The 27,109-nt window shown below is 29.4% G+C and overlaps 1 pseudogene across 1 annotated transcript; it reads left to right on the top strand.

Moving 5' to 3' along the window:
• The first annotated feature begins 1,435 nt into the window (after positions 1–1,435).
• Positions 1,436–20,978, top strand: LOC114165052 (uncharacterized; annotated as a pseudogene). The gene is made up of 13 exons (XR_014985301.1): positions 1,436–1,588; positions 1,733–1,864; positions 2,501–5,568; positions 5,690–5,938; positions 6,058–6,777; positions 7,054–7,869; positions 8,390–8,986; positions 14,907–15,521; positions 16,390–17,201; positions 18,036–18,689; positions 18,953–19,660; positions 19,776–20,510; positions 20,685–20,978. The product of XR_014985301.1 is annotated as an uncharacterized LOC114165052 (transcript).
• The last annotated feature ends 6,131 nt before the right edge of the window (positions 20,979–27,109 follow it).

Raw genomic sequence — 27,109 nt, 5'->3', positions numbered from 1 at the left:
AACAATGAAAAATTATTTTCTAAAATCTTTCTAACGTTTTGTACCAATTATATCTCTCACAATATCATGTAAGCCTCTCTCTATATAAGGATTAATTCACAAAATTTAAGTTGATTATTAGTTAGTTAAGTGCTTCTAAATTGTGATCGCATTGAAGAAACATGGTTGAAAACATTGTTGCAATTAGAGAATAAAATGCTAAGTGCAACTAAATTATTAAACTAAACTTCAAAATAGTTTGAACGAATTCAAATCCCTGAATTGTTTGAATAATGATAGATACTTTATTTTAAATATTATATATTTTCAATCATAAGTTAGATTCTAAATTAATTCAAATATTTTTATTTTAAAATAATTTAAATTTTAAAAACTAAACTAATATAATAACTCAAATCAATTTTCTTTTTAAATAGTTTGATATTTTGTATACGATTGGATTACCTTTTAAGATACACATTGTTCAATTGTTGCATCATTATTACTTTATGTATACACATAAAGAACCATCAAAATGGGTCACTGGTTCGATATAGTCACTTAGTGAATCAATCTAACCCGACATATTTATTAGTGAGCACAAAAAATTAAATCTGACCTGACCTACCATAGGTTGGTGATTAAATGGATTGACTTATTGACTTAATTAAAAAGATATCAATTAGCTTTTTTCTTCAATTAAAAAAAGTAAATTATAATTGTGATTAAAATCAAAATAAACTTCAATATAATCTAAAATAATGTTCAATTTCAAATACAAATAAAAAACACAAAAGTATTAGGTTTGTATATGTCAATCTAATAATGTTGGCTAAAAAATACAACCAAATCTAGCTCAAACACAAAAAAAATTGTATGACCTTTTATCTGTGAGTAGGTTGGTTGGCTCATCATGAATTTAATTCAAATGAGTCGAGTTTTTTGTAGATTAAGTAAAAAATTAATCTGTAGTGAAATTTATAAAATATTTCAATCCAATCTAATCCAAATCCACGTACAAGTTAACCCAAAAATTCTGACCCAAAATAATATTCGCAACTACTTATCTTAAAATCATGCATCACAATGGATTAGTTTATGTAGTGGGTGGAAGGTGTAGTCTTCATGTACCAATATTTTAAAACGACTTTAGAAGTGGTTCTAATCAGTCATGAATAGTAAAATAAAATAAAGACAAGACGATCATTCATATCTAACTAATCTTTTAAGGGCAACATGTTTTATAATAACCCAAAAGTTATTCTCTCAGCTGCTTTACTTTTGATTTTTCAACTTCAAATTGCACGACCGAATGTAAGAATGCATAAATAATTACCCACTAACGCATTATTGTTTGGTTGTTACCTTAATCTTTTTCCTTTTTCTTTCTACTTTTCTTTTCTTCTCTCTTTTTCTTCCTCTTTCTTTTTCTATTCCATTATTCTATTAGCGCGTGTTTTTATCTCTCAATTCTCTCTGCTTCTTTTTAAATTTCTAATTCCACATTTCATATGCTTTCAGTACTCTCTTGCAGTGTTGCTCTACGATTTGGAACAGTGACAACTAAAGCCAAATCACAACTTAAGCTCATCCAATTCCAATAACAAAGGTGTGTTTCGTAGCTTATATAAATATCAATCTATCAATCTCTGTATCGATCGTTTCGTTTTTTATTTAAGAAATTTGATTCACCGTCAAGGCTTTACAAATACTATAAACTTACCAAACAATAATTTGAAGTTTTACACTGCAGCTGCAGCTTCTAAACGAGGGGAATATTCAGAAAGAAAAAGAAAACGCAAAAGGGGAAAAGAAATGGAAAATGAAGCGGTTGATGGTGATGAATTAGAGGGTTTTCTTATTCTTAGTTTGTCTCACACTCAAGGTAAGATTATTAAATTACCAGTTACCGATTCTTATTCGAGCAGATAATCATATTTGAATAAATCGAACACAGATCAGTTGTCTTATATTTTAGTTGAATTGCTTAATCCAATTTATATACTAGTGTGTAAATTATATGTTATGGAATTAATTGCATTGAGAACAAAAGAGATCATAATATAATTAACATCAAAGAAAGTTCACGAGTTTTTATTACAATTAAATCGGTTTAGTTATGCTTATTTGAATACGAAGTTAAAATCCAATAAAGAGAAACTAGTAGAAAAAGGTTATTTTATAGGTCGTAAAAATATTTTAATGACTATAAGTGATTTAACACTTTTAATTTTTAAAGTCCTCACAAAGAATATGTAGCAATTTTAAAAGTCTTTTAAAAAGATAGATTAATATATCATTTACATAACATTTGTTTTAAAATATTAATCTAATACATTGTTAACTTAATATTTTTTCCACGCTTTTGAATTTAGTTTGCTTTTAAAATTTTTAATACACCATTAATTGATTTGAATTTTATACATGTACCTATGATATTTTTTTATAGATATAGTACTCTCTTTTTTTATTTTATTTAGTTATTGTCTGATATGTTTTCACTTGATGTTTGTTGGAAAAGAGATGTAGTTTGAGCTTGTAAAAGATAACAAAGCTCTAAGGATGGATTGGTCAGGACTTTTTGGCAAAGCTACCGAAGGAGTGATTGATTTTGTATGGAAACATGGTCTTCAACAAGTAACTTACATCATCCATTACAAACAAAATGTTCTTGAACTGAAAGATAGTGCTAGAGATCTTAGATTTGAAAAGGAAAGGATAAATCATCAATGTGACGAGGCTTTGAAAAATCTAAATAACATTGAAGGTAAGGTTATTGAATGGGTTCGAAAAGTGGGTGAAATTGAGACTATAGTGGAAGAATTTGAGAATGGTGATGGCCACAAAAGAGCCCAGTCTCTCAGTTGTAATATTCTTTCGTACCTGTTGAATAGACACAGGTTAGGAAGACAAGCAAAGAAGATGGAAGTGGATGTTAGAAAACTAATTGATGAGTGCCCCAACCTTGATGAAGTGTCCTATAGGGAAGATATAACTTCTAATGATGCCACATTGTCTAATTATGGATTTATAGAATTCAGTTCCACAAAATCCACAATGGAAAAAGTAATAGCACAACTTGAAGATTCCACTGTGAGAATGGTTGGATTGTATGGGCCAGGTGGTGTTGGAAAGAGCACTTTAGTCAAAGAAATTGCAAGGAAAGTTAAAGACAATAAGGTGTTTGATGTGGCGGTTAGAGTGAAAATAACGGCCAATCCCAATCTACAAAATGTCCAGGAAGAAATTGCTTATGTGTTGGGATTGAGACTGGAAAGGGAAGGTGAGAATGTGAGAGCTGATTGTCTACGAAGGAGTTTAAAGAAAGAAAAAAGGAACATCCTTTTAATCTTGGATGACCTTTGGGACAAATTAGACCTAAACAAGTTAGGGATTCCAGTTGAAGATTATGATGATGATGATGATGATTTTGGTAATGGTAACAAAGATCTTAATCACCAAATGTTAGAAAAAAATAATGATAATAAAGATCCTAGTTACAAAGTGTTGAACAAAGAAAAAATCCTTGGTAGTCATAAGGGGTGCAAAATTTTGTTAACCTCACGAGATAAAAAAGTATTGTGTGATAAAATGGATATAAAGTCAACTTTTTGTGTAAAGGAATTAGATGAGAAGGATGCTTTGATGTTGTTTCAAAAGTTGGCTAGAAATCGTGATGAAATGTCTGACTATAAACAAGAAATTGTGAAGAAGTATTGTGCAGGGTTACCCATAGCAATAGTTATGGTTGCAAGGGCATTACGAAGTAAGAGTGAGTCAGTATGGGAAGCTACACTAGAAAAACTTAAAAAGCAAGAATTAGTGGAAGTGCAGACATCTATGGATATTTCGGTGAAGATGAGTTATGACAATTTAGAAAATGAGGAGATAAAGTCCATTTTCTTACTTTGTGCTCAAATGGGTCACCAACCATTAATTATGGACTTAGTGAAATATTGTTTTGGTTTGGGTATACTTAACGGTATCTCCTCGATTTGGGAAGCTCGAGACAGAATCTAAACATCAATCCAAAAGCTAAAAGATTCAGGGTTACTGTTGGATGGAAGTTCTAATAATCATTTCAATATGCATGACATGGTTCGAGATGCTGCTTTGTCCATAGCTAACAAGGATAGAAATGTTTTTACTCTAAGAAATGTCAAACTAGATTATTGGCCCGAACTCAAGAGTTGCACTTCTATTTCTATTAGCAATTGTGATATCACTGACGGGCTTCCTGACGACATAAATTGTTCTCAGCTTCAATTTTTTCGAATAGACACTAATGATTCGTCTTTGGTAATACCTGATAATTTTTTTGAAGGAATGAAGAACCTTGAAGTTTTAATATTGACCGGTTTTCGTCTATCAAGATTACCATCTTCTATTCAATTCCTATTAAAGCTCAGAATGCTTTGTTTGGAACGATGCACATTAGATGAGAACTTATCTATAGGAAAGCTGAAAAAATTAAGAATTCTTAGCTTCTCTGGATCTCAACTGAAAAATTTGCCATCTGATTTAGGGTGCTTGGACAAGTTACAACTTCTTGACATTGACGATTGTTCCTTACTGAATATTCATATTCCACCCAATCTTCTATCATGTTTGACCTATTTAGAAGAATTGTATATAAGAAAGAGCTTGATCAAAACATTGGTGGAAGGAGAAAGAAACCAAGGTCAAAATTTGTTTCTTTCTGAACTACAAAATTTGCATCAGTTGAAAGTGGTGGACTTAAGCATCCCGTGTCTTTCGGTTTTGCCCAATCACTTGTTCTTTGATACGTTAAAAGATTACAAGATTGTGGTTGGAGACTTGGAAGTGTTTTCGGTTGGAGACTTTAGGATGCCCGATAAGTATGAAACATTTAGAGTTTTGGCATTGCAACTGAATGATGCCATTGACATTCACTCCCACGAAGGCGTAAAAATGTTGTTTAAAACAGTACAATGTTTGTTGTTGGGAAAGGTAGACAGAGTTCAAAGTGTTGTTAATGATTTGAATATAGATGGATTTCCAGATCTGAAACATTTATACATAGTGAATAACAACAACATCAAATATGTCAACGCAACAAAATTGTCTAATTGTGTGGACATTTTTCCCAATTTGGAATCTCTATGCCTCCACAATCTAGTGAACTTAGAGATGATATGTTACGGTCTTCTTACAGTTGCGTCATTTGCCAAATTAAAAGCCATCAAAGTTGAGATGTGTAACCGATTGGAGAATCTCTACTCCTTTTACACAGTTAAATTTCCTACTGGTTCAAAGCCATGTGAGATTTCTGAATGTAATTCTTTTATGGATAAATTTCCTACCAATGTAGAAATAATTGAGGTTTGTGAATGTGGATCTTTAAAGGAGATCCTTCAAATACCAATGGATTATGGTAAATTTGAGTTTCTTAAGTTGCACACTTTGTCACTTCAATCATTACCATCACTTACAAGTTTTTATACCAAAGTAGATCGGTCTTGCCGACCACATCTAACAGAAGTAGAAACTACAAATCCGGGTAGTAGAGAAATTATCAATGAAGAAGATAAGCAAAACAACAAGACTCTTCCTCTTTTTGATGAGCTGGTAAGATATGACATATTTTCCTTTTGTAAATTTAAATAATTTGTTTAATTGTTGACATATATATATATATATATATATATATATATATATATATATATATATATTGTGTATGTATTTTCAGGTTGAAATTCCAAACCTAGAGATCTTGAATATATCCTCACTCAACATCTATAAGATATGGAGCAACAAACACTCGTCAAGTTTTTGGGGTCAAAACTTGATAAAATTAGTTGTGAAAGATTGTGATAAACTGACATATTTGTGTTCATTGTCTATGGCTAGAAGTTTGAAGAAGCTGAAAAGCCTAGTCATAAGTGAGTGTCTGAATATGGAGAAGATTTTTGAAACTGAAGAAAATAGTGCAGACAAGGTGTGTATATGTAAATAAGTAAATGTTAATATTATGTTTACAGCTCTTGCTCATATTCTACCTTATGTATTTTCATTTAGTTTTTGTATGAAATAATAGTTTGTTTCATGAAAATGCAGGTTTGTGTCTTCCCTAAGTTAGAGGAAATCCACCTTAGCAAAATGAATAGATTAACAGATATATGGCAAACTGAAGTGAGTGTTGATTCCTTTTCTAATATCATTTCTGTGAAAATTGAAGAATGCTATAAACTAAATAAGATTTTTCCAAGTCACATGAAAGGATGGGTTGAATGTTTGGACAACTTGACAGTTTGTAGTTGTGAGTCGGTGGAAGTGATTTTTGAAATCAATGATTATGAAAAAATAGATGAATTTGGAGGGATAAACACAAATTTGCAAGTTATTCTTCTAGAAAATCTCCCAAAGTTGAAACAATTGTGGAGTACAGATCCAGGAGGAATTCTTAACTTTAAAAAGTTGCGGGCTATTGATGTATGTGATTGTGATGAATTGATAAATTTGTTTCCCGCTTCTGTGGCCGAAGATGTTCCAAAGCTTGAACGCATATCAACATTGTATTGTGAAAAAATGGTGGAAATTGTTACAAGTCAAGATGCATCATATGCTAACAATGATCCATTAGTGTTTCCTGAACTAACCTGTGTGAGATTAGAATGGCTACCAAACATCAAGCGTTTCTGCAAGGGGAAACATCTTATAAAGTGCCCAAAGTTGAAGCAGTTCAGCATCCACAAGCGTGTGAAACTTAACACATTCCTCAAAGAAATCAATGAAACAACAAACAAAGAAGAAAAATGTGTTTTTTCAGCGGAAGAGGTAACCAATATTACAACTTTTTTTGACGTCAGATTTTTGTGACATGTTTAGAGAAGAATAAAAATTTCCAAAGAAAAATAAATATAATACATGATAATAAAATGAAAACCAAATTTATTTAATTAAGAATAAATAACAGATAAACTAAATAAAAATTAAAATTTTAAGATTATTTAATTCTAAAAACAAATAAAGAAATATTATTTATCTTTATTATTATTATCGTTACTAAAATGATCATTTTTAGTATTCACATTTATTTCTTTTATTATGTAGGTATTGCCAAATTTGGAGTATATGGAAATTGACTTCAATGAAGTACAAGAGTTGTTACCAAAGTATCAAATGCAACGTCTGAAAGAGCTTAGTTTGATGTCAGCCCAAAGTCTCAATCTTCTCTACCAGTTTCCGTACAGTATGCCAAATTTAGAAAAGTTAACAATGACTTACCCTTATTTTCTTGAAGAGTTGGAGCGAAGAGCAAACTTTGCACAACAAGAAAAAATTGGAATCCCATTGCAGCTGAAGGAATTAGTTTTAGTTTTGTCAAAGATAAAGGATCTAAACTTCGGACGAGTTCCAGTTTTACAAAGACTAGAGCTTTTAAGCTTAAAACATTGTAACAATCTGAACAACTTAGGTCCTCCCTCTGTATCATTGACTTACTTAACGCATTTGGAACTGAAGTACTGTAAGGGATTAAGGAACTTAATGGCATCTTCCACTGCCCAAAGCATGGTTCAACTCAAGACCATGAAGATAATCAATTGTCCTGAAGTAGAGCAAATAGTAAGCAACGAGGGAAATGAAAAAGGCAAAGTGATGAAAATTGTATTCAGCAAATTGATTTCTATAGAACTTGTGAGGCTAAACTACATGAGAAGCTTTTGTGGTGACAACGAGTGTGAATTTGAATTCCCATCACTTGAAATATTGATTGTAAGGGAGTGTCCAAAGATGAAGAAATTCAGTGAGAGAAGGTCAATAACACAAAAGTTAAAGAACGTATTTGGTGTAGAAGGAGACGAGAAATCCAGATGTCAGTGGGAAGGTGACTTGAATGCCACCCTTCAAAAAGTTTTCAATGATAAGGTACTTACTCTCACTTTTTCATTTACAAAGTAATTTGATAATTTTATCTATATAACATTTCTACTCTCACGTAGTAATAAAAAATTATTTTCAAAAGTTTGAAATTTTTTTAAAAAAAATACTAAATTATTAAAGTGACAGCTTTTGAATAACCCCGGTCTGCAATTTTGACACCTTTTTTATCTTCGAAGTTTGATAAATATATAAAATTGATCCTTTTCTAACTTTGAGGTGGTGAACAATTGGCGCTATGTTTTAAATTTAAAATTAAAAAATAATAAATTTAATTTATTTGAAAGGTAGGTAATTGATCCATCAATTTAAAATCAAATTTAATAAAAAAAAAGTGATTAAAAAACATTCTTTTCTGTGTAAATTTATACAAATTATTGCTGTGATTTGAAAAACTTCATTCATAAAATTTAACACAATAAGGAGACGAATTTAACTGTGATTTATAAATAATTTACTTTGGAAGAATCTAAGAACCACATCACCTTCTTTTTACCTGTTTTTACAGGTCAGTTTCGCATACACTGAAGATCTGCGGCTTGACAATGATATTATAGAGCAACTATGGCGTGACACTGATTGGGTGCACCAAAATAGCTTTCGCTCTTTGAGAAGGTTGAATGCATGGGGATGTGATACTGGAGAGCATGTAATTCCATCTCATTTGCTTTCTTGCTTTCACAATTTGGAAGAACTTGAAGTAGTGGATTGCAAAGCAGCACGGTTCTTATTTGGTATCAATGATGAGAACAGGGTGAGAAAAGGTTCGGGAATATTCCGTCTGAAAAGTTTGTCTTTAAGTAAACTATCAAATTTGAAGGATGTATGGGAGAAGGATCCGGAGGGGATTATTGGCCTTCAACTGCTAAAGGAAATACGTGTTGAAGAATGTGGACGTCTTCAAAGTTTGTTTCCGGCATCGGTGGCCAAGGATCTGACCAGACTTCAAGTGCTTCAGGTAACAAAGTGTGAGGAATTGACAGAGATATTTAGGAAAGATGAAAAGGGTGGAGAAGGACCAACACAAGTGTTTCCTCGTCTCACCACATTGAAGCTGGAGAAATTGCCAGGCCTCGAATACTCTATCCACCGCTCCAAACAACAGGTCATTCTCACACCTTTCTCTTATTTGTTTCAATTTTTTAAAATATAATTTATTTGTATTAATATAATAGTTTTATTAACGAAGATAAAATGTATTATTTAGATAAAAAAATGTTATTTAATTAACAGTATATACATTACAAGAATGACAAACAAAGAAAAATGTTTTATGTTCCGACCATTTATCCACTTTTATATGCTTTCATGGAAAGGTAAATACATATAAATACATTTTTATCAGTAAAAACAAATATAATTAAATGTACATAACCTGTAAAAAACAGAAAACAAAAAGACTTGGAATTGTGAAAAAAAATACAATTAAAAAAAATCATTAACTAAGCAGAAAAATTCTCAAGACATCTCTCTTGGCTTGTCTTAGAAGATTCATTATTCTGAAACTTAAAATATTAACTTTGTTTCCGTCTGTATACATGTTCGTGTGCATCTACATACATATATGCCGTTTGAGATCACATATTAATTAACTAAAAATACTAATTTATGTATTGAATGTTATATGATCACCTACGTATAATCATTCACATGTATGAGATACATATGTTTGAATCTGAAATAATATGTCACAGATTTCATATGATACGATCGTTTTTTAATTTAAATATTCAAGAGTCATAACAAAAATAAATCAGGAAAGAAAGACAAAGATGGAAAACACAAAAATCTAACATATCGATAAGTCGAGTAAAAATTCGTCACAAAAAGTTAATTTTTTATAAGAATTAGAGTTGTAATACAAGAACCAAAAGAATCATCTATCAGATCAAATAAAATTTAATATATAACTGAGTGTATTAGCTTTTGTTACCTCTATATATAAGCACATGAGTTTAGTAAAACCTATAAACCCTAAAAGAAAGCCAAAGTCCAAAAATATAAAAAAAAAAAAACTAATTTCTAAAAGAAAGTCCAAGATCTAAAAACATAAGAACATAAACTAATTTCTAGAAGAAAACCCAAAGTCCAAAATTATAGAAACATAAATTAATTCTCTTAATAACTATTCTTCAAATGTGCTCATGATCTTCATATTCTTTAAGTTCTCTCATTCATAGAAACTCTTTATCATACGTTTCTTTTTGAAGAGAATTTGTCCTCAAATTCATATAACTTAAAGTTTAGAAGATAGTCTTCTATCATACCCTCATTGTTGAAGAGAATTTGTTCTTAAATTCGTACCACTTGAAGATTACTTATCATTCTTCCCTGTTGGGAGAAAATTCGACCTGAATTCTAGAATATCTACACACAGACACAAACATAAATCAAGGACAAAAAATCTAAAATAATCAAAATAGAAATTCAACTAAAATGAGATTTGGATCCTAAAAGGGGCCAATATATTATTATCAAAGGTTTGGAGGTATGCCTCTAAGGTCAAATACCCACCTTCAAAAATCATCAAGTAGTTTTAAATGAAAGATGTTATGCTAATAAAATCAAAGGAACATTGCCTAGACAAACAACCAAACTATAGGCATGACTTTGGTCGCCCATAGTGTTGTTAATTGGTAAATAAGCTAACTCGTGTTTATATTTCCAAGCATGTGCCCTCCTTTTTTTTATCATCCTTTCTTCTGCCCTTTGTTGATCCCATTGTTCCTTGATAAACAAGTCTTCCCTATGTATTATTTCTTCTTCCCATTGTTGTTTTCATTGCTTTTTGATGAATAATTCTACACTGGTAATAAAATAATAAGAGAAAAGTTTAGTATTTTTTTTTCAATGACAAGTTAGAATGCTTTCTTCTTTCTTTCTCCTATTCTCTCTTTTCTTGCTAGTCTCTTTTTGTAGTCTCTTCTTTTTCTTTTTCTTTTTCTCTCTTTTCTTACTCCTTTCTTTCTCTTGCTTCTTTTTCTCTTTTTTTTCTCGAGTTTCTTTCTCCTCTCTTTCTCGAGTTTCTTTTTCTTCTTTTTCTCTTCTCTTTCACTAGTTTATTTTTCCTCTTTTTCTTTTAGTGTTTGCTTATGCTTTTGTTTTTGTCTTGCTTCTTTTAACTTCTCTAATATTTTCAATGTCCTTTCTTCCTTTCTTTTCAAATATAGGATGTAGTTCTTGATATCTTTATTAGTCAGGAACTTGCATTCTAATTTGGATATTGATGAGTTTCATGACCATAACCTTCTCATTTGGAACATCTTAGCGCACTTGTCCTTGGTAATGATTTTTTGTTAGGTTTGAGCTTCCTATTAAGACTACCAATCTTGACATTCAACTTTATAATTCTGGAGACCAGGACATTGACATCTCTTGTAGTCCAGGTTCTGTTCTTTTTTGCAAGACTTCCCATAACCACCATTGTTCCTTTGTATTTTTCAAAAGTGTAGTATTGTGTGTCATTCTTCTAGCAGTGTCACATTCTTTAATCAATGGATCTTTGTGAGGCGTAGGATAGGTAATCCCATAAAACCACTTCTAGATGAGTGCATCTGCCGGTTCATAAAAAAGTGTCCATTATGTATAGATCTTGCAAGAAAAAAGGTTAGTACAATAAAATAAAATTTAATATATGACTAAAAATGTCGATATGTGCTTTTGGTACCTTTGTATATAAGTGCATAAGTGTAATAATACATAGAAACCTAAAAGAAAGTCCATGCCCAAAAGTATAAAAATATAAACTAGTTTCTAAAAGAAATCTCAAGCTCCAAAAACATAATAATATAAACTAATTTCTAGAAGAAAGCCCAAAATCGTAGAAAGATAAACTAATTTTCCTAATAACTATTTTTCAAATGTGCTCATGATCTTCACATTCTTTTAAGTTCTCTCCTCTATGAAATATTATAAGACTCAAGGAGATGTGTTTTGATCTTTGACTTTGTCATATATCATTTGAATTGTAAATGTTCATTTCTTTTTATATATGCTTTTATATATGTTTTTATTTTTTATATATGTTCAGAAGTTCTCTATCATTATATCAATTGACTAAATTATTATATATATATATATATATATATATATATATATATATATATATATATATATATATATATATATATATATATATATCAGATAATTAGTTAGTCAATTTTGAAAAGTGAAACAATTACTAAAGTTGACAAATAGAGGATTGTTTTCGACCAACAAAGATTTTTCCTTGCTCAAATCCAAGTTTTCCTTTCTCTGTTCTCAGTTCCTCCCCTGTTCTTTTTACTCTCTTGTCCTTCAACTATTTATATATTTGCATATCAATAACATTTCACTTGAGCAGACTCGTACTTCAACTTGAAGAAAGTTTTTTTTTTTAATCAAATGAAAGTGATTTTGAAACCATACTACTCTTTTTAACCATTTTTTCCTAGGTGAGAAAGTCTCAAACAAAAATTGTTCTACACCATTGTTTTATTATGTGGAGACTCACTCAAGAAAAAAAATGTAGGGATGCTTTTGCCTTCATGGTTACTTGAATCATCTTCAACTTCCTTCTTTCCCACCTTTTATATAAATATCTATTTTGTTTGCATCTTCTCACTACTACAGAACATTAAAATTAGCTTCTAAACATTGATCAAAGCAATGCTATTAGAGTTGATTATTCTAAAGTTACCTAAAAGGTTACTCTAAAAAATAATAAAAAGCATAAAATTATTTTTAAAAGAATATTTGTCAAGTAATAGTGTTCTCTTAATGTTATATAACTCGACACTGACTATTTTTAACTTCTTTCATTGTAAGTAAAAATATTTGAACTATAGTGTGAGATTAACTTTAGTTAGCCAATGCTAATAGAGTCAACTTAATAATATTATAGTGGAGTTATCTTACTCAATTCTAAGTCGACCCTCATTAATTTTAACATTTTTAATAAATAAAATTTTTGTATTAATGTCAAAATAAATATGGTTACATTAACTTAAATAAATATTAAAAATTAAAAGTTAACGTTGACTTAATTAATGTGAATCATATTTACTTTTAGGATTTAAATGTATTTAAGCTAGTGTTGGCTAGATCATTATTAATTTTATAGGCTTAAATATTTTTAGTCCTCATTTCGTAGTGTTTGTTGATGATGGTCCTCATTTTGACAGAATGTGTAAGATGGTTCTCATTTTTACCGAATGTTCAAAATGGTTCTCATTTTCGCAATTCGTGTTTTATTTGGTCATTTTCTGTAACGCCGTTTAAATCATTAACGGAGCATTGTACAGGTAGCACTGTTTGTATTAGGGTGTGTTACGTGTACTGTATAGGTGTGGTAATTAACATTAATTTTTTAATTTAGGAAAAATTTTGCAATTAGGGAAATTTCTTCATCTTCGTCTTTCTTAAGCTCGGATTTGTAGAGGAAGCAGCTAATACTTATTATTTCATCATTGGATTGCAATTGCGCTCTTTATTTCAATTTTACAGATTGGACTTTAAAAGATTACACACAATAACGTCAACCCTATTACTAATTGCAGTTTCTTCTCAGCAACTAGCAACTTTCAATGACTTCTCCAAATCATTAATCTGCCTCATTTGTGTCATGATGATGACATCTTTTTCATTAACACCACCATTTGAAAACATTGCAACCCACATTATTGGAAGCATCACTCTGTAAATCAATAAACCAAAAATTAAAACCAATTTATTATTAACACAAAAATAAAAACAGATTGTACCCAAAATTTTCAACAAATATTCTTTGGAGTTCTTGCCATCCTTAAAGCTGCCATCTCTCCGCAGCTACAAATCGGGTTAATCCATTTTTCATGAACCACCAACAATGCACAAAGTGATACAACACGGTTGCCTCCAACGATTACAATCAGAGATAAAGAAAGAAGATTGAGACCGTAACATACCTATATAATGGGATTGCAGGAAGAAGAAGATTAACTGTAAAATTGGAATGAAGAGCGCAAATGCAATCCAATGATGAAATGACAAGTATTAGCTGTTTCCTCTACAAATAATCCGAGCTTAAGAAAGACGAAGATGAAGAAATTTTCCTAATTGCAAAATTCCCCCTAAATTGAGAAATTAACGTTAATTAGCCATAGTTACAGTATACGTAACACACCCTAATACAAACGTGCCACCTGTACAATGCTCTATTAATGATTTAAATGACGTTACAGAAAAGGACCAAATAAAACACAAATTGCGAACATGATGACCATTTTAAACATCCGGTAAAAATGATGACCATTTTAAACATTCTGTCAAAATGAGCATCATCCGCAACAAACACTACGAAAATGAGGACCAACAAGGTATTTAAGCCAATTATATATATTTTATTGTTCACATAAGTTAGCATCGAGTAAGACAAAATTAGTTTAAAATATCTTTAATATTCTTTAACTTCGCCTTCCGTATGTCAACACTATTTTTTTTTTTCTGTTATTAAACCGTGCATCTTTGTAACATATGTATAGTATGAACCATAGATTATGCTTAATCTAAAAGTCGAAGGCAACAATGTGTATAATAATCTGTATGAGTTTGAGTTAACCAATTTAAAAGTACAATATTTGGATTTATGACTCATAAGATAAATAGAAATGAAAAAGAGATTTAAATAGAATTATAATGTTATCAATTATTACTTATGAGATGTTTTTATAACCGTTGTGTTTTATGAGTTTTGTATCTAAAAAGTTAAGGTTGGAAGCTTGCTAATATGATCTATCAATTTGGCTTAATTCATAGGATCAAACGGTTCAAATAAGAAAAAACTTATGGTAAGGTCAAAATATTTTCATAAGAACAGATCAATTCAGGGACTTTTTTTAAAGTAAAAGATCTTATTTAAAAATGAAAATCAAAAAACAAATATTTTACTAAAAAGTCTTTATAGCATGAAAAACAAATAATTGTTTTTTTTCTTCCTATTTTCATCTTCATCATCATGAAAAGATGTATTCTCAAAAGTTAATAGTTCAAAAAAAAAATTGTTGCAGGTGATATTAACAAATTTGAGCTCTGCACAAGAGCAATTATGCCTTGGCTCATGGCCCATTCCAAGCTCCTCCTTTGGTCTTTTAGATTCTTTGACTGTGGATGGTTGCCATTTTTTTTCAGATGTACTTCTGCCATTCAATTTACTTCCTTTCTTATCAAATTTGAAAGAGTTAACAATTCGAAACTGTACTTTTGTGAAAACCATTTTTGGTGTCAAATGTACAACACAAGACACAATAACTTTTGGTCTGAAGAAATTGAGTTTATCCAATCTGCGAACCCTGCAGAATGTATGGAATGAAGATCCCCGTGGAATTCTAAATATGAACCATTTACAAGAAGTAAATGTTAATCAATGTAAAGGACTTAAAAATGTGTTTCCCGCATCAATTGCCCAAGATCTGGTGAAACTTAAAAGTTTAGTGGTGGAAGACTGTGAGGAACTGATAACAATTGTTGCTGAGGATGATACAGATCCAAGCAGAAGAAATCAAGATCTCCCATGTCCCTGTGTGAGATCATTGAAACTAAGGCGTCTTCCCATGTTCAAATATTTTTACTACTGCTCACTGCAGTCCAACAATTTTACACATCGAAAATCACATATTGAAATGGTACGTGTTACTGTATTACCACTTCCTCCTTGGCTGCAAATTACTAATCATGAGTTTCTTTACCTGTTCATCTTTGTTTAATGTGAATAGTACCAAATACTTTGAAAACTAAAAAGTGAAAATTTTACTTATGAGTAACCCTTGTTAGGATTATAAGGAGGGGATTCCACGAGAAGATATAACGTCAATGAGACATGAGCCTAACCATATAAGGCACTGATATCACTCTCAACCCAAAACCTTAAAACAATGAGTTTATGTGTCTTTATTCTTATATAGTGTTCCACTTTCTCATTTCTAGCCAATATGAAACTTAGACTCACACTTGAATTTCTAACGATCCTTGACTCATATTTTTTTTTAAAGAAATGTATTAGATAATTTCTTTTCACAAAGTCTTTTGATTGGGATGTTTGTTTCAACAATTGAATAGTTAAAGTTCTTAAAACATTGAAGTCTACAATGAAACAGATCAAAGTGGCTATTCAAAGTTAAATTCGGAGGCAACTGCATAAGTATCTCTTTTTCAAAATCAATTTTATTAACGTGCAAAAGTATAGTTAATATATTATTATATTATTACATTAAAAAATACATTTGATGCATTAGATTAGTTATAATTAGTATATCATATTCTTGCATTAAAAAATTAAAATAATAATTTATTTTATTGTAGTTTATCTGACTTTGATTGAGTACTGATTAAACCTTAGACCTAGTTTTCACTAATTAGTAACCTTAGGTCAGCAATTATTATATATCTGAAATCTTTTTCAACATGGAAGGTTTATTTAAATTTATGTGATTGTATACAAAAGAAATGGATCTCTAATTACTATAACCTGCTTTTGCTTGTGCTTTTTCTTAGTTATTCAAGTGCTTATCACTGGGGAAAAATGGAGTGGAGATGATTTTGCGTGGAGAATTTCAGGGAAACTTCTTACATAACTTAAAAGTTCTTACTCTCCTTGGTTGTGAGTCGGACATATTTGCGTATAAAGTTCTAAAACAGGTGCCCAATATAGAGAAACTTGTGGTGTGTGATGGTTCTTTCAAGGGGATCTTCAAGTGCCAAAGTCCTAATAATGTGGATTATAGTGAACTTCAATTACAGCTGAAAGAATTACACTTGGAGTTCCTTAGAGAGTCGGTTTGCATTGGGTTAGAGAACTTTTGGATTCAGCCCTTTGTCAGAAACTTAGAAACTTTTGAAGTCATTAGTTGTCGGAGTTTAGAAAACTTGGTAGGATGCAAAGTATCTTTCTTCAATCTGACATATCTGAAAGTTGAAAGTTGCGACAGCTTATCATATTTGTTCACTTCCTCAACAGCCAAGAGTTTGAGTCAACTAAAAAAAATGGAGATAAATAGGTGCAAATCAATTGAAGAGATAGTGTCTAAGGAGAAAGGGGAAGAAGAATCAGAAGGGAATGAGATAATATTTCCGAAGCTCGATCATTGAATCTTGATTATTTACAGAAGCTCCGGAAGTTTTACAGAGGGAGTTTAAATTTTCCATCATTGGAAGAATTGTCAATAACAAATTGCGACAAGATGATAACTTTATGTACAGGAACGCTAAAAACAGACAGGTTGTCTCAAGTTATACTTTATGATCCGGGAGTTCTTTCTTTAGAAACTAATCTTAATTCTACTATGCAAAAGAAATTTCTGAAAAAGGTATGTTCTAAAAACACCATCTCATCACCTCAATATTAATTGGATTTATCACTCTGCCCTCAGAATATTATTCCAGTGATTTATTATTATCTTTAATAAAATATACTTTCGTTAAAAAATATTAAAAGATTTATTAAATGGATGATCAGTCACATTAAATCATACTTTCTCTGACTTAGTAAAATTATAATAGTTAATTTAAATTTAATGATTAAAATTATATTTATGTATAAATATCTTTAAAAACTCTGGAATATTAAAACCACAAACTTTTTTAAATACATTATATAAAACCATATACTTTTTACACTTTAGGTAAAAATAGTTATCATTTTACATTTGACTTTAATAGCCATTTGTTATGCATAGACATATATTTATAGCATATGTTTAAACATGCAAAACAGGTTTAGGACAACTTGCTGGAAAAGTTTACACAATTGGATAAATTTTTGAAATAATAAAAAATTAAAAATTTTCAAATTCATAAAAGTATTTTTTTTTTTTTTTGACATATTTTAACTATTGTCCCAAACATATAGGTATTGAACCAAATTTTATATTAAGATAACTAAACAAAAATTATAAGTCCCAGTTCTTAACTTGTTTGTGAAGGTCTTGAAGTCAAGTAATGTGAATTAGAAAACGTGATTCGTTAGGAAAATTCTTTTAGATATAGCTAACTAAGTTTTATTACTAAAAAATGATTCTAAATAAAATTAGTGGATATTTCATATTTGTAATCTACTAATGTAAAAAAACAAAAATCAATTCTTATTAACTCCTGTAATAAATAAATAAATTCATATTTTTATTTATTTTTTGGACGTGCAGATTTCAAAACTTAATCGAGCTGTTCTAGGAGATGGGTTACAAGAGATATGGCAAGACCCAAAGCAGATCCCCGACTACTTTTGTTTCAGTGAGTTGACCCAATTGTTTGTGGATAACTGTCAGTTTTCATTGGATGCAGTGCTACCCTTCCATTTGCTTCCTTTGTTACCTAAATTGGAAACATTGCAAGTTGGAAACTGTGATTCTGTCAAAACCATATTCGATGTCAAAGGTACAACACAAGACACATTAATTACTTTTTCTCTGAAGAAATTGGTTCTAAGGAAGCTGCCAAACTTGGAAAGTGTTTGGAATGAAGATCTTCGTAGAATTTTATGCATGCAACATCTAAGAGAAGTATATGTTAAGGATTGTAAATGCCTTAAAAGCCTGTTTCCCACATCAGTGGCCAAAGATATTGTGGAACTTGAAAACCTAGTAGTGGAAAACTGTGAGGAATTGATGGTAATTGTTGCAGAAAATAATACAGATCCAAGAGGAACAAATGTGGAGGTTCCGTTTCCCTGTCCCTGTGCGAGAACATTGAAATTACGTGGTTTGCCAAAGTTCGAGTATTTTTACTACTGCTCGCTCAAGTCTGACATTTATACAAATATGGAATCACATTCCGAGGATCAACTCATTGCTGAAAAGGTATTATTGTTTTAGCACTTTCTCTATGTTTCATAATTTAGATCAGTGTCTCCAAATTGAATATTGCAAAATATATATAACGAGACAGGAGAGTGATGGAGTTTTGTTGGGTGAGAGGAGGCTTGGTTCTCCATTTCTTTTTGTAAATTAAGAATTAATAATTTTTCACTAATTATCTGTATGTTTTGGCATGAAAATTTAAAAGATCTGTGTCTTTGTCAGTCCTAACCAGCTTCTGCTTGTGTTATCCTCGATTATTATAGTGCCTGTTACTGGGAGAAAATGGAATGAAGATGATTTTGCGAGGAGAATTACAGAAGGTCTTAGACAACTTAAAAGCTCTTACTCTGTGCTTTGGGTCGGATGTATTTCGAAATGAAATTGTAGAACAGGTTCCCAATATAGAGAAGCTTGTGGTGTGTGATGGTTCCTTCAAGGAGATCTTCAGTTGTGAAAGCCCTAATGATGTGGATTATCATAATGGATCTCTCTTACAGCTGAAAGAATTACATTTGGAGTCTCTTGAAAATCTCATTTCCATTGGGTTAAACTTGCCTCTCTCCAATTTGACATGTTTCAAAGTACAAAATTGCAATAGTCTGCCATATTTGTTGACATCCTCAACAGTCAAAAGTTTGACTAAACTAAAAACAATGGAAATAAAATGGTGTTCATCAATCAAAGAGATAGTGTCCAAGGAGGGAGAGGAATCAAATGAGGATGAAATAATATTTCGGCAGCTCAGTTGTTTGAATCTTGAATATTTAGAAAATCTCAAAAGCTTCTACAAAGGGAGTTTGAGTTTCCCATCCTTAAAGGAACTCTCAATAACAGATTGCAACGAGATGATAACTTTATGTTCAGGTACTCTAAAGACAGCTAAAGATTTGGAAGTTAAATTGGAAGTATCAGGTCCTGTTACATTGGAAATTGATCTCAACTATACTATGAGGAAGGCATTTTTGATAAACGTAAGTGTTTAATATATTTATAATACGAATCAGAAAAAAAATCCTAATTCTTGTTCATCTTTGGAAAAGATAAATTTCATGTGTTTATTTATTCGTTTGCATGTGATTTCGAAAGAGAGAATCCTCGCAATGGCAACGGAGTCTTGAGTTCAGAGATAGGGCAGACCTACAAGACATATGGCGTATCTCACTGCAGATCCCAAACTTTTGCTTCAGTAACTTGGAAACCTTGATTCTGGACGGGTGCCACTCTTTATCAGATGCACTTCCCTTCACTTTGCTTCCTTTATTACCTCGATTGCAAACATTGAAAGTTCAGAATTGTGATTATATGAAAACCATATTTGATGTCAAATGCACAACACAAGATACATTAGTTACTTTTCCTCTAAATGAATTGGTTTTATCGGAGCTGCCAAATCTGGAAACTGTTTGGAATGAAGATCCTCATAGAATTCTAAGCATGCACAATCTACAGAAAGTGTTTGTTGATAGATGTAAATGCCTTCAAAGACTGTTTCCAGCATCGGTAGCCACAGATCTTGAGAAACTCGAAACTCTAGTTGTGAAAGATTGTGCAGGATTGATGACAATTGTTGCAGAGGAATCTGAAGATCAGGACAAAGAAATAATATTTCAGCGGCTCCGGGTTTTGGATCTTACAAGATTAGAAAAGTTAAGGTGCTTTTACGCTGACAATCTTACTTTAAGTTTTCCATCCTTGGAGGAAGTCCACGTCATCAACTGCAGCTCCATGAAAACTTTCGGTGAGTGGTACTACGAAGAATATGAGAGCCCGCGAGAGGAAAGCGATCTTAATTCTGCTGTGCGAAGAACTTCTGAAGAACAGGTACGCACGCATACTTCTACACGTCTTAATTCTAATTGTAACATTTCTTTGTCATGTTTTAGCTATGACAATTATGTATAGCATGATATTCGTTATAATGCTTTGAATTATTCTATACTTAAATTCATATTTTTTTTTCTTAATCAATAGTAATTGTTTTTATAATTTGTCTAGGTTGACTCCAAATTGCAGTAATTAAGAGGAGATTGAAGGCATAAAGTGTGGATGAAGATGAATGTGTCCCTATTTTACTACGTATGATTGTGTTTTAAAAAACAAAATTGTATTGTTGTACCTGATTGATGATGAAATACATTATTATCTATATTATGTAATGTGTGAGATGAAATCTCATGAAAGGTCATAAATATTGAGTAAGGAGTGATGAACTGTGTCACAAAAATATTGATTGTATTACTTGTGTGTTATGTGTGTTGATAAAAAAAAAAAAGATTATGTTTCTGTTCATTTGCTGTTAATTTCATCTATATTTCATGTTTTGACATAATACTTTATTGCAATAGCTAGCAATTGAGGACCAATTTGTCCATTTCTTGAATCTACTCGACAAGTTTAGATAAGATTGAAGTTGTTTAACGTCGTATAGATGGGATTATCTCAAGTACTTCCATATCGTCTTTTATATTTTTTTAATAAAAAACAAGTTCAGTTAATTATTTGTTTTTTTTATAAAAAAATATTAAATTAATCTTTTAAATTTTTTTAATTTCAATTTGGTGTCAATTTAAAAAATATTAATTCAATTTGATTATTTTTGTTAATAATGTACAACTACTAAAGATAATGTAATGTATCAATTTGTAACTTTTTTGTTTTTTTTTTTAGTTTTATTTTAACTTGAAAGAAATATTACGAAGCACATGTTTAGATTGATGGCGTGTGATGAGAAACCAAAGAAAGTAGAGTTTAATCAATAATCAAATTGCTTCTCAACTCCAACAGGATTAACTTTAATTTAAATAAATAGACAATCTTTCTCTCCTCTTCTTTGTCTACCTTTTTCTTTCTCTCTTCTTTATCTAAACTCACCTATTTAATTTATAATATATTTCTTGTCAAATTCGAGCAAGAGAAATTGTGGTTCTTTTTATCAATGGATTTGTAATTAACATTTTTAATTACCGACAAATTTTAAAATATGTAACTATTGATAAATTTTATTAACGAAAAAATTCGTCAATGATAAACAATTTTCAAATTCCATTAAATTTTACATACAAATTTTAAGTTATATAATTACTGATAAATTTTACTAACAAAAAATCTATTAATAATTAAAATTTTAAAATTCTTCGATAAAATCCGGGACAATTTGATCAGCTAAGCCAATATTAACTATAAATATTTAACTAAAATAAGGTTAGTATAGAAAATAAGAGGAGAAGGAGAAAAATTAGTATGTAAGAGTAGCAAGAAAAAAATAGAGAAGACCAAATCAACAAAGATCAGGGATAATTAAGTTAAAATTGTTGTCTATCACACACTATAGAAAATTATTTCCTCAAAAAAATCGTCGCCTATAAAGCAATATGACGATTTTAAGTTATCCGTTGTCTAATATTTTCTAATAATTTAAAAACTGTCACCATTTCATCATACACAACATTTTTGAGGAAATTATCTTCTATTTCGATCGTTATTCTATATTTTTGAACTAATGCCTATTATTCTATATATGCGCCTAGTTAGAGTAAAACGTAATATATGCAATAATTTGTATTTATTTTAATTATTGATGGAAGTGTCTTTTACCATGTTATCATGTTATAATTAGATGTCTTGTGTTTACGAGTGTCTCAAGGGCTGGGTAGGTGAATGGATAATGCGTTACTAACAAGCATCTTAGAATAAATTATACGTTTAAATGATTGATTATTTTAGTGAGTGTGTGGAAAGTGTCCTGAGAATTGTTATAATCTGTCATGTAAAGAATGGTAAAATAAAATCAATACAAGAAGATCCTGATAGATATATGTCTAACTAATCTTGAAGAAGTGCACCATGTTTTATTATAATGTAAAAGTTATTCTCTCTTCATTACCTTTTGATAGATAATCAATTCTAATATTGATTTTAAGGATCAATTATAAATATTATCTCATACCCATAAACATGTTATAAGCCGAGTATAAAAACATACTTGAATTAGACATAATGATAGTAAGGGATGGCAACAGGGCGGGGCGGGGACGGGTTTAACTATCCCATACCCATTTCCGTAAAAAAAATTCATCCTCATCCCCATACCCAAACCCAACGGGTATCAAACTTTTGTCTCATTTCCATTCCCATCGGGTAACGGGTATAATCTCGTACTCATACCCGTACCCGTTTACTTACTACTTTAATATTAATTTTAACTAATTTTTATAAAATAATAAAAATTACGGTAAAGGAAACATAATATTATCAAATGTTCAATATTAGGAGTATGGTTGTTTCTTTGATATCAAATACTTTCAAATAAATTATAATTGTTTACATTTTAGATTAGAATACCAAATAAAATTTAATGAGAACACAAACATTTATTAAATTTGCAAACATTAATGAAACCTAGTTGATAAACTTTAAAAATATTTTTTAAAAAAACTATAAAAGGAAAAAATATTTTTAAAAAAATATAAAAGGAAAAAAATATTTAAATTAAAATATATTTTAAATGTTTGTTTACTTCAATTTTTTAAATTATAATGAATCTATATTTTATACACTAATAAAAGTTATAATACATCAGTTGATCAAAATGATGCAAATAACAAATAATAAACATAATAATTAAATTTTAACATAGATCTTGTATCTTTTGAACCACAATATATGTTGGATGGTGGTAAAAAAATATTCATGGCAATTACATTAAATTTTTATATTATAGTAAATAAAAATTATTTATACAATTATATTGAAAAAATTAAAGTATGATTGTAATGAGTTAAAAAATAAAAAATAATTAGATAAAATTTATCAAAATAGTATTCTACATGATGAAAATAAACAAAAAATAAAAATATTAAGAAATTATCAAATGTGTGTCTTATAAACAATTTGGAGACTATTGGAAGTAATCACACAAAAAGAAACAAATATATAATTAAGGGTATGATAAGATGAAAAATATTTTAGAGATCTAAGAAAACTTTTCAAATATCAACATATATACTCAATGGTTGATAAAGAAATGACGCAAAGAACAAATAATAAACATAATAAAATTTTATCATAGATCTTGTATATTTTAAACTCTAATATATGTTGGATGGTAATAAAAAATATTCATGACAATTACATTAATTTTTTATATTGTAGTAAATAAAAATTATTTATACAATTATAGTGAAAAACTTAAAGTATGATTGTAATGAGTTAGAAAATAAAAAATAATTAGATAAAATTTATCGAAATAGTATTCTACATGATGAAAATAAACAAAAAAAATATTAAAAAATTAACAAATGTGTGTCTTATAAACAATTTGGATACTATTGGAAGGAATCACACAAAAGAAAACAAATATATAATTAAGGGTATGATAAGATGAAAAATATCTTAAAGATCTAAGAAAACTTTTCAAATATCAACATATATACTCAATGGTTGATAAAAAAAAATGAAGCAAAGAACAAATAATAAACATAATAAAATTTTATCATAGATATTGTATCTTTTAAACTCCAATATATGTTGGATGGTGATAAAAAAATATTCATGACAATTACATTAAATTTTTATATTGTAGTAAATAAAAATTATTTATACAATTATAGTGAAAAAATTAAAGTATGATTGTAATGAGTTAGAAAATAAAAAATAATTAGATAAAAATTATCGAAATAGTATTCTACATGATGAAAATGAACAAAAATAAAAATATTAAAAAATTAACAAATGTGTGTCTTATAAACAATTTGGAGACTATTGAAAAGAATTGCACAAAGAAAAAACAAATGTATAATTTAGGGTATGATAAGACGAAAAATATCTTAGAGATCTAAGAAAACTTTTCAAATATCAACATATATACTCAATGGTTGAAAAATAACAAAAATTGTTTTAGCGAAATAAAAGAGTTATTGAAATGAAATAAAAATTAATAATAATAAGAAAAGATTTTTTTATATTACCAAGTAAATGAAATGTTTATGCTATTAAACACTTAAATTAAGAGTATTAAACATTCTCATGTGAAAGGAAAATATACAATAAATAAAAATATTAAAAAATAATAGAAATATTCAAATGTCAGACATAATTTTTTTTTAATTGACATACATCATTTTAACATAATTACATAAAGATTATGATAAGATAAAAAATATATTGGAGATGCGAATGAGTTTCATGACAAACCAAATATTTAGAAGAAATAAAAAATAAAAAGAATATATAGGGTTACTTAATTAATTGTGAATATTTTAATAATTTAAACGATGATGGAAAGATGGCGGGGACGGGTATTATGGCGGGGATATATTCATCCCCATCCCCATACCCATACCTAATTGAAAAAATCGGGGATTCCCCATACCCATACCCATACCCAGTCAATGCGGGGATTCCCCGTCAAAACGGGGACGGGTTCGGGCAATACCCACGGGGACGGGTTTATTTGCCATCTCTAATAGTAATGTTATTGTTGGTCATCTGATCTTCAATCCTGATCTTCAATCTGTAGAGTACCTATATTTCCTTCTAGGTTTTCTCTCCTGATGGGGATACAGAGAAAAATCAGGAATAGAAAATTTACGTTCTACCTGTGTGCTCTCAGGAGAGGATCATGACCCTTTAAATAACCTGATTAGGTTAATTACTCAAAGATTCCGTATTTCTAATTTGGTCTCTCATCAAATTAGAAATTATTTTATAATCTCTACACAGTTTTTATTTTCATGACACATGCCTTTAGCCAAAATTTTAATTTAATCATATCACTTTATTATTTGACTTAAATAAATAATGCTTTAACACATTTAATTATGTATCATATATATGTGTGATCCAAAATTACCAACACCATTAACATGTAAGAATATATAAACAATGGTGGTAATGATTAAAATTTAAAACATTATTAGTCGGCTGTTAGAGACTCTGGTATGTGAACACTACAAGTGTAAAATATGACATATCAGATTTTTCTTTTCTTTTTTCTTTTATTTCTCTCTTTCTTTTTCTTTTCTTTATTTTATTATTCTATGAATATATCTCTTGAATAATAATATTTTAATCCATTTTTTTTATTTATTTTTAACTCATCACTCTCATCACTTTTAGATTATTTATTTTAATTTTTTTAGTGATATGATGCGATGATATATACCTCTTTATCTCTCAATTTCTTTCTAAATTATTAATTCTACTTTTATGTAATTCAAAATCAAATCCTATCATTGTATTCTGACACATTTCTATGTAAATAATTCTCAGTAAAAGTGTAAATTTTAGTCTAATATTTCTCAATTTACTATTACGGGAGTGTTTAATTTTTTTACTCTGTTTCTTTATAAAAATAGAATTATTTTAATTAGTTTATGCTTTGATTGAAAGTTAAATTCGTTTCACAATGCTTCACAGTGTCTATAAGATTTTGTGTCATCTCACTCTTTCCTTGTTATTACTTGGAACACAAGTAACCATTGTTGAGTTTTTAAGTAATTATTGTTGAAATTGTAATTGAATGATATTGATTGAATCTAATGTTTTCATTTATTTTGAGTTTGATACTAAATTAGAGGAGTCAAATTGTAATTTACTTTTATAGGAATTTTGGTGTTTAAATACAAATGATAATACAATCTAATTTAGTTCAAATAGTTTTATTTAAAAATAATTGTCAAATATTCGAAACTAAATATAATAACTCAATGCAATTTCCTTTTAAATAGTTTGATATTTTTTATACGATTCAGTTTCTAATTATTACGATACACATTTCAATTGTTGCAACCTTAATTACTTTATGTATGCACCTAAAATAAAATATAATTTTTGCAACAACTTTTAATTATGAAGATACTTACAATTATGCATCAAAATAGGTTACTTTAGTAAGTGGGTAGAAGGTGGCCTCATGCACCAATATTTTAAAACGACATCGGAAGTGGTTCTAATCAGTCATGCAAAAATAATAGTAAAATAAAATCAACACAAGACCTTCATACATATCTATCTAATCTTTTGAGGGCAACTTGTTTTATTATAACCCAAAAGTTATTCTCTAATCTGCTTTACTTTTAACTTTTCAATTTTAAATTGCAGAACCAAATGTATGAATCCATTAACAATGGCAATAATAATTACGAGTTTAGCGCATTATTCGTTGGTTCTTACCGGACTCTAACGTGGGAACACCACGTGTAAAATGTTAGATCATGGATCTTTGTTAAGAGAATAATATTTTAACTATTAAATTTTAATAATTTTCTTGAAGTGTGATCTTCTAAATAATTTTTAAATATTAAAAATAATTAAAAAAAATTATTTAAAAAATGATACTTAAAATTGAGATTATAAAAAAAAATTATCAAAATTTAGTACTAAGGAATATTTTACTTTGATTCATTACTTTTTCTTTTTCT

The sequence above is a fragment of the Vigna unguiculata genome, chromosome 10 (genome assembly GCF_037176805.1).
Source record: "Vigna unguiculata cultivar grain cowpea cultivar isolate G323 ecotype 2 chromosome 10, ASM3717680v1, whole genome shotgun sequence".
In the NCBI taxonomy this organism is placed as follows: domain Eukaryota; kingdom Viridiplantae; phylum Streptophyta; class Magnoliopsida; order Fabales; family Fabaceae; genus Vigna; species Vigna unguiculata.
This window is presented reverse-complemented; position numbering and strand designations above follow the sequence as displayed.